The 15,246-nt window shown below is 37.2% G+C and overlaps 1 protein-coding gene across 4 annotated transcripts in view; it reads left to right on the top strand.

The window, feature by feature from the left end:
- The window catches only part of KCNQ1 (potassium voltage-gated channel subfamily Q member 1), a 335,168-nt gene that overhangs the window by 111,621 nt on the left and 208,301 nt on the right, over positions 1-15,246 (top strand). The window lies entirely within an intron of this gene.

Below are 15,246 nucleotides of genomic sequence, written 5' to 3'. Positions count from 1 at the left end.
TTGATCTTTATTACTGCTTTGTGATGTATTGAAATGACTTGAAATAGGCCTATTTTTTTGTTTGTTTGTTTTTTTAAAAGGTTTTCCACGTTTCTTTTATGCTAAAATGTTATGTCTCTTCAGATTGTTCTCAAAAATTCTAAAGATAACAGAATTTAAGTACACTGTAACGTCAAAAGGAAAAATGAATCGAGAACAACTAAATATTTTATTTGAACACCTTAAAAATATCTATCACTGTCTAATTCAGCCTCCTAACAAATTCATATTATTTGCCGTAGCAAATGTGTGACAGTGTTTAAAAGATCAAACTCTTTCACCTCGCTGGCAGAATGAGAGTTTCTTCCTTTCCTATTCCTAGAAATCTGACTATTTCTGCAGTGAAACCACAGATGAAAATTCTTGGCATACTTACGTTTCTGAGGTACGACACATGCAGAAATGCCTGCTGCCAATTTTCAGGCCTTCTTTCTCAGTGATATAAATAGCAGAGAAGCACAAACATACTTTATATAGCCCCTTTAGAAAGGGTACGAAACAAAGAAGATGTAGGTTTTGGAGGGCAGTGTCGGCTCCCAAACAAAATAACTTGCATTCTCAGCTGAATCACCTACATGTACATATATTTGTAGGCAGAGAGTTTAAGAGACTTTTATTCTGGAAGATTTCTTAGTGGTGCAAGCAGGAGGAGGAAGTCATAAATTTCCTCTAGCCTTAGACAAGAACAACGGAGCAGCAAAACCAGATCTAGAAGTTTCCTTTTCATTGCTTTAAAAAAAAAAAAAACAAAAAAAAACCAACAACCAAACTTACCACAACATTGCAAGGCTTTCTTTAAGGGAAATAAGCTTTGGTGCCAGGAGTTTTCATCATCCAATTTGGACTTGCTAATGATTCCTTTTTTTCTCGTTGTCACCTTGAAACATTATAGTGAGGTGCTCTTCTACTTTTAAGTCAGATTGTGTAATACTTGAAATGTGATTTTTATTTATTGTCATTTCTGGGAGCCCTTAGGATATAGATAATGTGTATCGGTCAAAAAAAATATGGAACTAGCATTCTTCTACTTGTTCATAGTGTTTTTGTATTTCTTATATTGTAACCTTCATTGAAATTCCTATATCGCTTTAGATTATAAGTAATGGAATAGTACAAAATGTGTCCATGTATTTGCTTTGAGTTGAGTCTATACTAAGGTAGAAGAAAGTGCAGGTCATGTATTGGTAGTTTGTTTGTTTTTGTTTTGATTGTTTTTCGAAAACTTTTTGGTTCTCAATTCAAAACCAGATAAACTGGATTAAATGTAAAGCTGGATAAAATATTAATTGACTTGCATCCCTTTGAAGTATGGGTGCCCAGATGTTGTATAGCTTATGGGCTGCTCATTCAGAAGTGCATTTACTTGGTGTGCAGTCGATTAAATGTCGTAACAAGGACAGAGAGGCCCATAGATATAAAGGTTTGGCAAAAAGTTAGAGAAAACCTTGCGTTTTGCAGAGTTTGTTGTTGTATTTTGCATTTAGATAACAGATTTTCTCCCCAAAATTTTGGAATGAAAAAGTCTGTAATGCTTATTTTACTATTGGGTTGTGCAGTGAAAAGCAAGTTATTGTGCAAAATTTCACCAGACACATGTGCTGCTGGATGTTAAAGACCTGCCAATTTCCACCAATTATTTGGACAAATGCTTATTTTTCATTCTTAATTTCAAAGTCCTAAGGAACAAATGTTTATGAGCTGTTATTGCACGTGTCAGGAGGGCCTGAATATTAAGCATGTGGGAATATAAGTAAGCGTGAAATGTAGAGCTATTGCGTATGCAATATGATTACTCCAAATTAGTTGATAAGGAAATAAGCAACCATTATGCAAGTATTGCCAGGCACTTAACAAAAATGTAGCACCAGCTATGAAAACAACTTAGTAGGGAAAAGTCAAATAAAGTGCAAATAGCTCTAGTTTCAGGTCTTAAAAGCAAGTCATAGTCTATCAGACAAACAGGAGTATGAAGGCAGTTTAAGGAGCTGAGGCAGTGCCTCTTCTATAGAACTAGGAATGCTTAGGTTTGGTATTGGATGCATTATTTCCTGGTCAATTACATATTCGTTACAACATATGTATGAGTTTGTCCACCAATCGCAGAAAGGCGACTCCAGAATAAACATGAATGTTTGAATGTCATAAAGACATGAATAAGTATGACACAGTTACTTGGAGACATGCAACTGGAAAATGACTTTCATTTGATGTTGTGGGAAGTATTTCCTTTTGACACGTAACATAAATCTTCTGGCAAAAGTGGGAAGTACCTACTGCTTTACTGTCAGGCAAGCACTTGATATCATTGTGGCTTAAAGTGAGGCTAACTCACTTGGCTCGGGTTGTAGACAAAAAATTCTATCTTTCATTTGTTACGACAAAGGGCTTTAGAAAGGCTTTAGGTATCTAGGCCTAAAGTCCCCTTTAAATTGAATTTCAGTGTCTTGCTTGTTTATGCAATAATTATTCCTTATTTTTTATATGGAAGTGCATTTTCCAATTGAATCGAACTTGCTGAATTTTGAATGTGATTCTGAAATAAATTATATAGCTAATATAGCCCTATTTCTGTGGAATTAGGGGAAATATTTCATGTGGAAAGATGGCTGCAGCTGTTAATCATGTCCCTGCTACTTTGAGGAAGCAGAAATACAGAAGCATTTTCAGACCTGATGTTAAAGCAGGAAACAGATTAACATAGAGTAAAACAAATTTGCGGCAGATGCGTGAAAAAATACAGAACAGGATAGTAGTGGATAAAAGAGTGTGACTGTGCTTATTCTTCTATGTGAGAAGTTTCATGAGCTTAAGATTCAGTTGGAACAACCTATTTGGCTGTCAGAACTCACCCAGAAAGTGAACTTTGAAACATACAAAATGGGGAAGAGATGAGTTAAACTGAGCTGAAAAGAAAGACAAGGAAATAATGAAAAACTCTCAATCCAATATATCTTCATATAATGATTTCTTAACTCCTTAAAGCAGTTTAAATATAGCTCCAATTCTTCATGATTTTTTTCAGAAAGAAATTCATCTCTCTCTTTTTAATTTCCATAGTTTTCTACTCTCAAGGTTCAACAGCTCATTAAGCAGTGGCTTGTTTAATCAGTTTTGATGTATAATGTATAGTACTTCTTTCTGCTTCCTAGTAAGTACTTTTTTAAAGGAAATACTCTCTAGATTTATGGAAGCATCTAGTTTGGAAAAGACCTTCTAGATCACCAAGTCCAACCATCAGTCTGACATACCCATATCCCTTAGTGCCATAAATGTATTGTAAACTTACTGCAGAAATTAAAATATAAAGGTAGCCCTCAAAAACTGTGTTTAAATTCCATATATACAGTGGGTTTTTTTTTGTTTTTTTTTGGTTGTTGTTGTTGTTTTTTTTACAAAGCATACAGGGTTTGAATGTGACCCCTTAAAGAACTCATATCTAATTAAATCTCCTTGAGTACCATGCCAAATGAATGCTCACTGGCATAAGATTGCATAGACCAATATACTCTCTGTGCAAAATTGCTGGCAAAATTCTTGATTGTCAAATGGTGAATGTATTATTGCTTCATATATCAGTCTATCTCTTAATTTTAATTTTAATTTAACAAAGATTGATGTCAATCCAACTACTTCAGGGAATGTGTTTCAAAGTGAAAGCGGTTACATAGTGCATTTGTGTTCCTATTGCTGTTTATATGGTCAAAATAACAACATGGTGTTTTAATGATTCTTTCCCACGTGTTTTATAAGTATCTATTGAGGTGACAAATACGTTTCATGAGAAAATTATTTTACAAGTGCAGAAGTGTAAGTATACCAACACTTCTGCACTTGTAAAATAATTTTTCAGTGCAAGATTGCTTGCAATGGCATACCGTGATCTTTGGGTTTAATGCTGTACACTTATACTAGAATAAAGCATTAGATTAAAAACAGAAAGCAGTTTCTTCTGTTAAGTGTATTTCTAGCCTGAAAAAAACGTGACATCAGCTTTCTTTTCTATCTCTGTCAGCATCTCAGGTGTGGTAGACTCTTTTAGGCGTTGTGTTAGGAGCACGTGATGGGTTCTCGTGTTGGAGATGTTTTTAAAAATAAACTTTCATATAGTTAAGCAAATAAATTTGGTGCTTTTTAATTTGTAGATTGAGGAAATGGCTGCAGACACATTTTTCTGAGCAACTGAAATGAATACTTTGGGACATTTTATCATTGCAGTTGTATTTCAAAGTAAGCTGACAAACACTGAGTGCAGTGTCCATGGTGCTGCAGTTACCAATGGCTTTTCATTGAAGTAATGTTTCCTTTCTTGTTTCCTTAAGATTTTATTAATGTTTTATGTTTTAATTAGCAGCATATAATCTATTGGCAAAACACAGAACCTCATTGTCTAGAACAAACAGTTCTGAATGTGTTTTATAACTGTCGCTTTTCTGTTAGATTATCAGTGAATAGAATCCCTATTTGCTTTCATTTGATAGCTCATATTGTAACAGATTCCTGCTTTTATCTTCCTCTTCTATGCCAAAATGACCCTGTAGAGTCTAAGCAAATATTTCTTTTTCACTCTGAAGTAGCCAGATCTAATGGCTGTCTTCTACTGTTACAAGAATTCTGTTTGAAATGCTGCTAACAATATATAAACCGTGACTTCCACGGGGTCCATTTTATCATTAATGACAGGGCATGTTGGCAGAATAGCAGTAGAAATTGTATGTAAAAATATTCTTCGGTTAATTCCGGATCTAAATGGTCAAATGTCACTGATTATTGTGCTTTGTGGTATTCCATTCATTTACTTTACTCCCTGTTGTTGAATCTGTTGATTTAATAGTTTTATAGATAGGGGTGTGGACTCATTCCCTGAGTGGTTCCCTCTCATGCTTTAGTTATTAAATTACAGTAAACATGGCCATAGAAAGAAACTCTAGAACTCTGGATGTATCAGGAGTCAGATTTTACTCATCAGTTCAGCTGCTTTGAGCCACTTGGCCACTTGAGGATGAGAAGCGTCTATCAAGCTGGTTTGATAAGCAATCAAGGAAGGTTCTTTTTTCTTTTTTTTTTTCTTTTTTTTTTTCTTTTTTTTTTTTTTTAATTTAAGGAAATCTCACAGTGGCAATAAATGAAAGAGTGAGCATCATAATCCCGTTCTGGTTTCTCATTTTGCAACCTATGGCAGAGAAAATGTAGTGATAGTGCAGCCCTAAGTGTAACTAATTCCTTAATTAAACATTGATCAAGAAATTGTAGTCACCAGGAAGAGCTCAGAGCTCCTCTGATTTAAGTTAACAAATTAAGTTAGGTAGTTCCAGATTTTGGGGCCTGCAAATCTTGTCTGATATATCTATATCTTGTGGTTATAGTAGAGCAGGGTGTAAGCAAACTTGGCTATTTTAGGTAAGCTGTTTTCTTCATACTCTGTCCGAATTTGATTGCTGACTTATGGATATTGTTAGAACCCAGAAGCACTTCCAGAAGAGCTATGACATTTCCACGGTAGCAGTGAGCTGGTAGCATCAATTTCTTGCATTTTCTTCTGCAGCTGTCTGAAAATTGTTGTAAACTCTTCTCTGTTTTGCTCCCGAAAAGCACTGTAGCCATTGCTATGTGAAAGCAAGTGTGCTACTTTGATTTCATGTGTTACTGCTTCAGCAATGTATGTATGTATGGAATCTCTTATCCTATGCCTTAGCTTGGGCTGACAACAGTTGTCATTTCATCTGTAATACCTGACACCAACAGAGTTGTGTGCTTTAATGGTACCTGATGTCCACCACAGACCTGGTTAAATTGACTCATTGTGTCTTCTGTGATACAGGCAGCTAATGGTAAGCTTCATTTTCATAGACAAATTACCTGAGGTAAGATGAAGTTGAGGCTTGGGCAGATCTTCATGGTGTCTTATTTCACCATCAACACCATAGGAGCTGAGCTGCTTCCGACAGTACAATAAGTAATATGGCTAACATCTGTCCCATGTGGTTACTCATTTCTTTTATCTTTAGGGAGAAGTTTTTGTGTACTGTGGTGGGTGGTTGCTTTCTTCATAGATTAGATAGAATGTGTAGTTTACAGCGATAGATTTGAAGACCAGAGGGGATAATTAGATTGTTTCCTTTGATCTTGTAAAAGACAGACTGTAGTGCTCTGTTAAGCTGGATTCAGCATTGCTGTGCTGTGTTCTTAATATTAGCAAAAACACAATGAAAAGAATTGGGTTTCATAAGCTTAGAGAGCGAACAGGTGCAAAATCAGGCAACCACCCAGAATTTGTGATTTCTTCCCTTTTATTGTAACTATCCATTTATCGGAGAGGAAAGGGCCTTCGTACACTCAGGCATTTTTTTTACTACATTTACCAGAATGTAGTATTGAACAAATATGTTCTATGTTACAGTTTATAAGCATTTATGAAATAATAATTCTCATAATCTTTACCTTTCTTACTGTTAATGGTCACTGATGAATTCCAGTACAGCATATAATTACTATTTGGCTATTTTATGTATCTGACATAGTATAAAAGTAATGTGTTGACTTTTCTTAGTGTACAAACCATCTAGACAGAAGCTAAGATAGCTTAGCTATTTCTTTTGTGTTGCAGATGAACGTTGCATTCCTTGGTCTCCAAGTGCTGGTTTACATCTTGATTGATGTTAAGTAATTAAGCCAGACTCCAGCTGCTTAGTGGTTCAGAAGTGCAGGGTTCCTGTGCTGTAAAAACAACAAACAGTTCTCCGCTTACTAACTTTTATCATTGTTTACTTTGGGCACCATGTAGAATAATAAGTGCAAAAACTTTTTTTTTTGGAGGGGGGGGAAGAGTGGGGCTGGGGAGGAAAGGGAAAAGCACAATAAAAATGTCTCAATTCCATTTAGTGTTTGACCAAGTTAAATTTAGGATCATCTTGAGCTAACTCCAGAATTAGAATTAAAAGCATAAATAAACATTTTGTTTCTATCATGAGGATGGAGGATAGCTTTACTTTTTCTTTAGATATGATGGGTGACAGTTTGTATGGTTTTTATTATGTATGTTTTTGGGCAAGAGGACATGTGACTTTAACACAAAACACAGAAACCCAACACTTTCAGCGTCTCCAAAACAGTAAAGTAGAATCATGGAATCATAGAAACAAAAAATGAAGTAGAAATTTTGTTTAATGATTTGTTGAATGTATGGCAAATAACAGTTTTCAACTGGTTGTGGTAACAAAATGCTTATCGTGAAGTTGTAAAATTTGTTACTTAAAATATCAGTACCAGTAACATATTTTGAAATCTGTGTACACCACAGTGCCTGAATGGATTGCATATAATGTGCTAAAACAGTGTAGCAAACGTACCTGGATTTGTTATCACAGCTCTCCAGCAGGGATCTCTGATATTCCTACAACACTGTTGTACCTCTTAAGAACAGTGTGAGCCAACCAAGCAACACCAGTTGACCACTGGATCTTTATTCCATTAAGTAAGCATTTTAAGCAAAATTGTTATTCTAATATTGGTGTATACATTAGCATTCATAAATATTTATTGAAGTAGTAGCTGTCAATGAAAGTGTAATTGCAGATATCTGTTTCTGTGTTTGGGGCAGATGTAGCTGGAAACTGATACAGGGAAAAAAAAAAAAAGCGAATAGTTTGTATAACATATTTTTGACATAATTGTATATTTCCAGGCTAAACTATCAAATACAGGCATGAAACAGTATATTATTAAAAGCCAATAGTATGTGTGACCCAGGGGACCCTTATATTTTAATTATTGGATAACATTTCATTTATAATAAGGTCTTGTGAGAACATCTTTTGTACGAAGTGCTTTATCTAGGAAAATATGGCTTAAGTATTGCAGAGTACTGCAACAGGACAGCAGTGCTAAAGGAAAATACCTTTTTTTGTAATACCCATTTTTGTAATAGTATTGATGCACAAGGAAACGGTTTCAAAAGGAGTTAATGAGATGGTGCATCTGTTTGTAGTTGTGTGATTGCTTGGGAAATGGCAAGCTGCAGACTGAGTAGAAGTGAGCTGAAAATTGCTCAAATGTGCTATGAACACAAATTGACTTTTCATACAAACCTCATTCCACAGTGTTTTACAGAGATAAATACTGCGTTTGCAGGCTTTTTACACAGGAAAATGCTGCTCCCAGGAGGGCCAGGGCCTGATTCAGAATTTAGTATTTTCTTTTCCCTGCACTTCTTTGGAAATCCTTTTTGAGCATCAACAGGCTACTGAGTTTCTTCTCCAACTTTTTTTTTTCTTCTGATTGCTGCTGAGGATTTGTTTCCTGAGTTAAAAACGCATTACAGTGGGTGTCACTCGTGGTGTCCCCAGCCATGGGCGCTTGGCCCGGACTGAGAGACCACATCAAGTAGCTGTTTATTGCACTGCACCTTCTTCATGCATCTACAAAGACTGAAAATAATTGTTTCACTCAGGGACTTGGTCATTCCTATGCGTAGGACTGTTTTGTTTTGATCACCATGGGAAGTTAAAATAGAATAGGGTAAAGCATTTCCTTTATGTTGCAGATAAAATGCCTTAAATACCTTATGGTAGCTGTCAGCTTGCTAGAAAGCTACAGAGGAGCACTTGACCTTTTGCTTGTGGTTGTGTTTTGGTCTGTGTTTTCCTTAGGTTATTGTACTACACCTGTTTCTCTGGTTACTGTGCACTTCTTGAAATAAAAATAAATACAGATGCTAGTCATTGCTGTGCCTGCTAGCTCCTCTACTTCTTTTGTGAGGAAAAATAACATTTATCTATTCTTTTCCCCTACATTTTTGTCCCTTCTACATGTAAAATGCATAAATACAATGCCTAAAGGAAAGTGGAACATGAAGTGGTATCTGCTGTCAGCCTGGCTGTTGGGCTGGAGCCTGCCCCACAACAAAGTCCCATCTCCTGTGCAACCAAGTGTCTGCCAAGCAGAAATGTCACTGTTCCTGAAGAGAGAAGTCATTGGCAATGGTGGGGGTCCCAGTGACTTGATCTTTTAGGAATTCTGAACCCACATGAATTGTACTTGGTGTGATGCATTGTCCTGCAGAGAGCCAATGAAGTGAGCAGAGCAGAGCAGAAACATAATAAACATAATACTCTGCATGGAATCTTGGTTTATGAGAGTCTGCATTTTGTGGGTGTAGGGTTGTTGTGTTTTCAGTGTTTTGTTTTGTTTTTGAGGAATGGCACTTCACAGAGACTAGGTCTGTAAAGAGAGCTGTGTTTTAATGGAAAGATTATGCAAAAAATGTTTCTAGATCCCTACAGAACTTTGGTTCACAGCAGGAACATGAGGGGTGGTAAACTAAGAGCTGTATCTGAGATGTTGCATTTGGAAATTACTTTCATCGACAAGTGTAAGTTTACCATTCTGACCAATACTTAAAGGTATAGGAAGTAAAATGTACTTGAATTGTTGCCACGAACTGTTTTTCTGTTGTGCAGTGCTGTTAGGAAGCAGTTGAACCCCTATATCTTTCAAAAAAAAAAAAAAAAAAAAAAAGCTTGTTTTGACACTAAAGTCATATACTTTTAAAAATGTGTCCCCAGTATATGTGAGATCTGGTTTTCGGTCAAATGCATAGAAGAAATTGTGAACAAAGAGCTTATCTTTTGATTAAATGAGTTTTATTTTGTTGTTGAAATACAATTTCAAAAATTTCTTTAAAAATGAGTAAATTATTTTTATTTCATAAGGCATCTCCAGCATTCATTAATATTGCTTACAGGAAAGTACTGGTTGAGTTCCTGGCAATTGGTTTGTGCTTTATTTTGCCATACAGGTGTACTCCATCCAGGTTAGCCATTGTTCAGTGATTACTGAGCCCTACCTTACTTGTTAAAAAGCATTCTGCAGTAACAGTGGGATCCAGAAGTGCTCAGGCTGAGCATCACTCTTCTCCAGTTGCTAGTTTTGTGCGGTAGACTTCACAGGCATTAGGCGGGAGTTAATGGCTTGAAAATCCTAACAATCCATTGTTTGTCAGTTGCTTTTCACACCAAATGGAAACTTATTTTGGATTGTCCCACAGATGGTAGCACACAGGTAACATCACCAAAGTGGTATAGGATGTCAATTTTCCTTTTGCTTAGCAACATGAGCTGTCATCTGTGCTCAGTTCATTGGAGTTGGGTTGAAAAAACAAAGAAACAAGCTTTGTCTGAAGCATTACAAATTCACCTAGACCTGAAAGTCAGGGGTCAAATTCCCTCCACTGTTGAACGTGTAGTGTTCTGGAGCTTTGTGTGGGAGGCTGCAGAGGTAAAATCCATCCTTTTCTTCTCTCCTTTTACCTAATGTCTAGGATGCTAAGTCGCCACATGTGCTATTGTTTGCCTTCTTGTTTTCCCCTTGTATTGGTTTCCACTAGGCTGGATTTAGAGCTCAGCTATGTTTGGCAGTATGCATACGAATAGCAAAAATAAGATTTTATGCTGTATCTATTCCTCCTGAAAATGGACTGACATAGAAAGCTGTCTGAAGGCAGTAATTTTGGCACAGCACTGGAAAATTTGGGAAACTGTGCTTTACAGACTGTATTGTAACCCACAGTCCTGCTGTACTGACCTGCTTTTAGAAAAACATTGTACTCTTTCTGTGACACTGAGAAATTCTGTTTTGGCAGCACATATACCAATTTCTTTCTTCTCTTTCTACCATATACCCTTATACCTGTTTATGAAATTGTGCAACAGTTCTGCTGGCTCTTATTTGCTGCTTCATAGACTAAGTGATACAAGGGAGTCGCAAAGTCTATACCATAATTACACAGGTTATAGTGAAGTTATAAACTTCATCCATGTGAACAAATGCCCTGAAAAGTTAAATGCCACTTATTGTTCCACTTGCTGTGTGATTACTTACCTCCAAATCTTTAGGCTCTACAAGCAGCTTCTTTGTTTTGAAGAAAAGGTTAGGATTTGCATATGTGCTTTTTTCTAGAGAATTTGCACTGTACTTCATGGTATGTATTTAGGACACATAAGTGAAATGTACCATGTAAGAAGTCTGTGTTTGAGTCCTGAAATGGCTTGTAGGGTAATAAATAATGGATGGATGCAACCAAACTATATTTACTTTTCAGTGGATTTTGTAAGCATTCTCAATCCATCTGCTTTTTATTTTAGAAACCTAATCCTCTCCTGCCCATGTATAATTTTCAGATACTAATTTGGAATGCATTCTTTTCCACATCCTTTGTCACACTCTAGAATCTTGAATTTAAGTTATTTTTTTCTTTTTCTTAGCCCACCCACGTGGGGGCACCTGCTAAGGGTCTTCAAGGGTACTTCCTTGGCTCTGCAGGACTCTGAGGTTTTCTGTAAGTGTGTGTGCTGCGTCTCATCCATTCATCATTATTACATCCTAATGTAGGTCTCAGGTTTGCTAAATTATGTTAAATCACTTCCATATTGAAACACATGAATAATTTTAAGTCACCATGTGCTGCAAACAGCAGGTTCAGATTATTAGAGCTCTTAATTGCTTCTGTCTTTTTGTTTGAAAGCTTATGGTGGGTTACTGTAAATTACAAATTGGCAAATAGTATATACTAAAGGCTTTGCAATATAACTATGAATTGTATCTAGAAACTCTAAGCACAACGTAGATATGAACTCAAAAAGCAGTTCAATGACTTATCAATGACTTTTTTATGCATGCAAGGTGCCAGTGTGTCAGAAGGAAGTGAGAGCAGGGAAAAAGGAAGGGATAAAAACAAGCCAATGTCTAAAGTCTGAGAATATTCACATCTGAGCTGCCAGTTTTTTAGATCAATTTTTCTAATGCAACAGGCTGTTCAGAATACACAGTGTAAAACATGTGAAGGGAGAGAAATAAGATTGGTAGGTATGTGAAGTTGTATGTGTTGGAGAAAACATTCCAAGTGCTTGCGGTGGTGTTGACAGACTGGGCACAGAGACTGAGAAAGACGGTGTTTTAAATAGCAGGAAGTAAAAATGATTTTGAGAGCTGTACTTTAATTACTGCCTTAGCCCAGTCCCATCTGCACTTCCTCTGGCCTGTTCATTGAAAGGCCAGAACATTACAAACGCCTGAGTGAGCATCTTTTGGGAGGGCTGGAAAGGAAGGGGCAAGTGTTAGGAGATGTCTTGGTGAAACAGATGGATTGTGGGGGAAGAGGGTAATTGGAGGATGTAAGCTTCAGTGAACGGGAAGGTTGGTCCTATCAGCAGTGATGAGGAGGAAATAATCTGAGGATATGTGAGAAAAATGAGCTGATTTTGGTGATGCTATTGAGCACTTTTGTTCTTAGAATGCAATGCCTTTAATCATGTTGGAATTGATGTATTTCAAAGGTTCCAAATATTAAAGTTGGTTTGGCTTAATATTTGTCACATCATTTTTGGTGATGTTGCATTCTAGGGACTTTTGTACTCCTCTAGGAAACATAAGGATGTGGATGCATGTGCAGAAGAAAGCTGGAGGAATTAAACTTGTCATTTTTTTTCCTCCATCTTCCCCTTTCCAAGATTCCTTGGAACTCCTTCGAACAGCATTTCTCCTTGCACCAGTGCTTAGTCCTGCCTCTAGATTTTTGTGTTTAGAAGGTATTAGGGTTCTTAAGCTCCGAATAATTTCTCTCTTCCCTCTTCATACTCGCTGCAATTACTCCTAATTACTGTGTGTGCTCGTGCTCGTGCTAACAGAGCAATGCAATGGCTGCTTCCTTGGGAAAGCAGAGGGGGAAACCCTGATGGCTCCCCAGACCTCAGAGAAACAGCAAGGGAAAGCTGAAGGAGAGACCAGAAGCTGAAGCTAGTACTGAAGGCCAAAGAGGCGAGCAGACTGGCAGTTGGGCTAACAATTCACATAAGCACTCTCTGGTTTAGCTTTATCAGAGACCCACAGATAAGTGAAATGGGCAAAAATGCAGTATTTCCTCTAGTTGCAAAGCAGTGAACCCAGTTCTTCCCTTGGTTCTTGATAGCAAACAACTAATCTAGCTCTGACTGTCTGCCATCTGCCAGCATCATCCCCAGACTCCCACTGACATTCACCATCTTGGCCTAATAAATAAATAAATAAATAAACACATCTGTCTGTAGCTCCTTGATGGCAGATCTCAGCAATCTGGCCTTAGTTCCTTGCCTTGCTTAGATCTTCACAGGTGCCACATGGGTTACTGATGCCTGCATTAACTCCACATAGCCATCTTTGCCCCTTATGCTGAAGGACAGATTATAAGGTTTTTTAATGCATTTGAAATAATTGCTGAATTTATGAGCATATGTATAGTATATTGACATATGTAAATTATACATGGAAACAAATAATCATTAGGAAAAAAATGATTGCAACCCTTAGAATCTTGCAAATTGAGTGTGTTCATCAAAGATGTTCTATTTGAGCAAATAATTTAAAATGTAAGCACGTGAACTGTATGTCTGTGTGCACACTTGAATCTCTTATGTCCTTTATGAATTTCCCCTAATAGTGTGCACTGCCCATGTTGATGCAGGCTTCTGAATTCAGAGCTGTTAGTGAATTCTCCTGTACATCTTATTTGAAGCTAACTAACAAGCAGTGATTTCGTATAATTAGTTTTATAACTGGAGGGAAAAAAAGAATTGTATAAGGAAAACAGCCCTTGAGAGGAGGAACTTCTTATTTTTTTGTTGTTAATAAACTGGTCAATTATTTAGGACTGCATCACTTCGGAAATATGTGCTACTATTCTCCAACCCGTTTTCTATTATCCATACGCTACATTACGTTTGGTGATAGAGCTGTAGAGCTCTAGCTTCATACTCGAAAATTTATTGTCATGTTTTTTCACCTCGAGGAAAGAGAAATGAAAGATATTTGAGAGATCCACCCCCGAAAGCAAGTGGATCTAGTGTAACACAAGGGGGCAGTCGTGTTATGTATGAAATAAAGCCTTTGAGTTACTCAGCTGTGGGTTAATAGCTAGATGACAAAATTTGCATAGAAGGGCAGCGTGAGTGCGTTCTTTTATTTCAGCAGCATTCACTGATGCTCTAAGTAGAATGTTTGATGCAATTTTAGGAAGTATTCATTTTTAATCTTGTTTTTAGAAGATCAACAACAAAAAAATCTGTGTATGCATGATGGCAAACATTTTGTTCTTATAGGTTAAAAAATCTATTTAAAAAGAAGTGTGTGTACCTGTACATGTATATGATGATGTAGGTCATGGATGTGATAGATGACATCAGTACATCCCCACTTGTAACTTATAGGCATCTTAATCAAGTGCTAGTGTCTCCTCAGGGTGATGGGAAGAAAGCTAAGCATAAAATATCTTTTAAAAACTTCAGATACAAAGGGTTTTAGTTGGAATGTGGAGATGGCTTTAAGACTATTGATTCTATGAGAAGGGTGAAGTAGGAGATCTCTCTGTATTTGTTTTGGATGGGAGATAAGATAGCCCTCATAGAATCATAGAATGGCCTGGGTTGAAAAGGACCTCAATGATCACCTAGTTCCAACCCCCTGCTATGTGCAGGGTCGCCAACCAGCAGACCAGGCTGCCCAGAGCCACATCCAGCCTGGCCTTGAATGCCTCCAGGGATGGGGCATCCACAGCCTCCTTGGGCAACCTGTTCCAGTGTCACCACCCTCTATGTGAAGAACTTCCTCCTAACATCTAACCTAAACCTCCCCTGTCTCAGTTTAAAATCATTCCCCCTTGTCCTATCACTAACCACCCTTGTGAACAGTCTTTTCCCCTCCTCCTTATACACTCTCTTCAAGTATTTGAAGGGAGAACTCAGCAAGGTCAAATCAGAAATGAGGCTGTTATTTCTCAGCCCTGGTCATCATGTTCCTAGAAAGGCCAATGGGATAATGCTCAGTACTGTTGGTGAACGCTCAGTGAAATCACTGTGTTCAATGCTTGGTGGGAGGCAGTAAAATTCAAAAGGTGGCAGATGAATCAAAGTTTGTTGCAGATGTTGGTGTAGTGTTTCACATGAGTTACGGTCCTCTTCTGCTTTCTGTTTGAAAGACCCAACTAGTTACATAAAACTGAACCTTCTGGATTTGCCTTGTATGAAAGATTGCATATGCACAGATCCCAGAACTATAATTTAAAGAGATTTTAATTCTAATGTGTCATGAACAAGTCTTGCAGCACAGCTCTCAAACATAGTCTTCCAAACAATTTTAAACATAGCTCTGTGGTGAGAATAGATCTTTAAGAAGAATGCAGTG

The sequence above is a fragment of the Phasianus colchicus genome, chromosome 5 (assembly GCF_987193195.1).
Source record: "Phasianus colchicus chromosome 5, bPhaCol1.hap1.1, whole genome shotgun sequence".
In the NCBI taxonomy this organism is placed as follows: Eukaryota; Metazoa; Chordata; class Aves; order Galliformes; family Phasianidae; genus Phasianus; species Phasianus colchicus.
The sequence above is the reverse complement of the archived record's forward strand: the minus strand, read 5'-3'. Positions and strand labels throughout refer to the sequence as shown.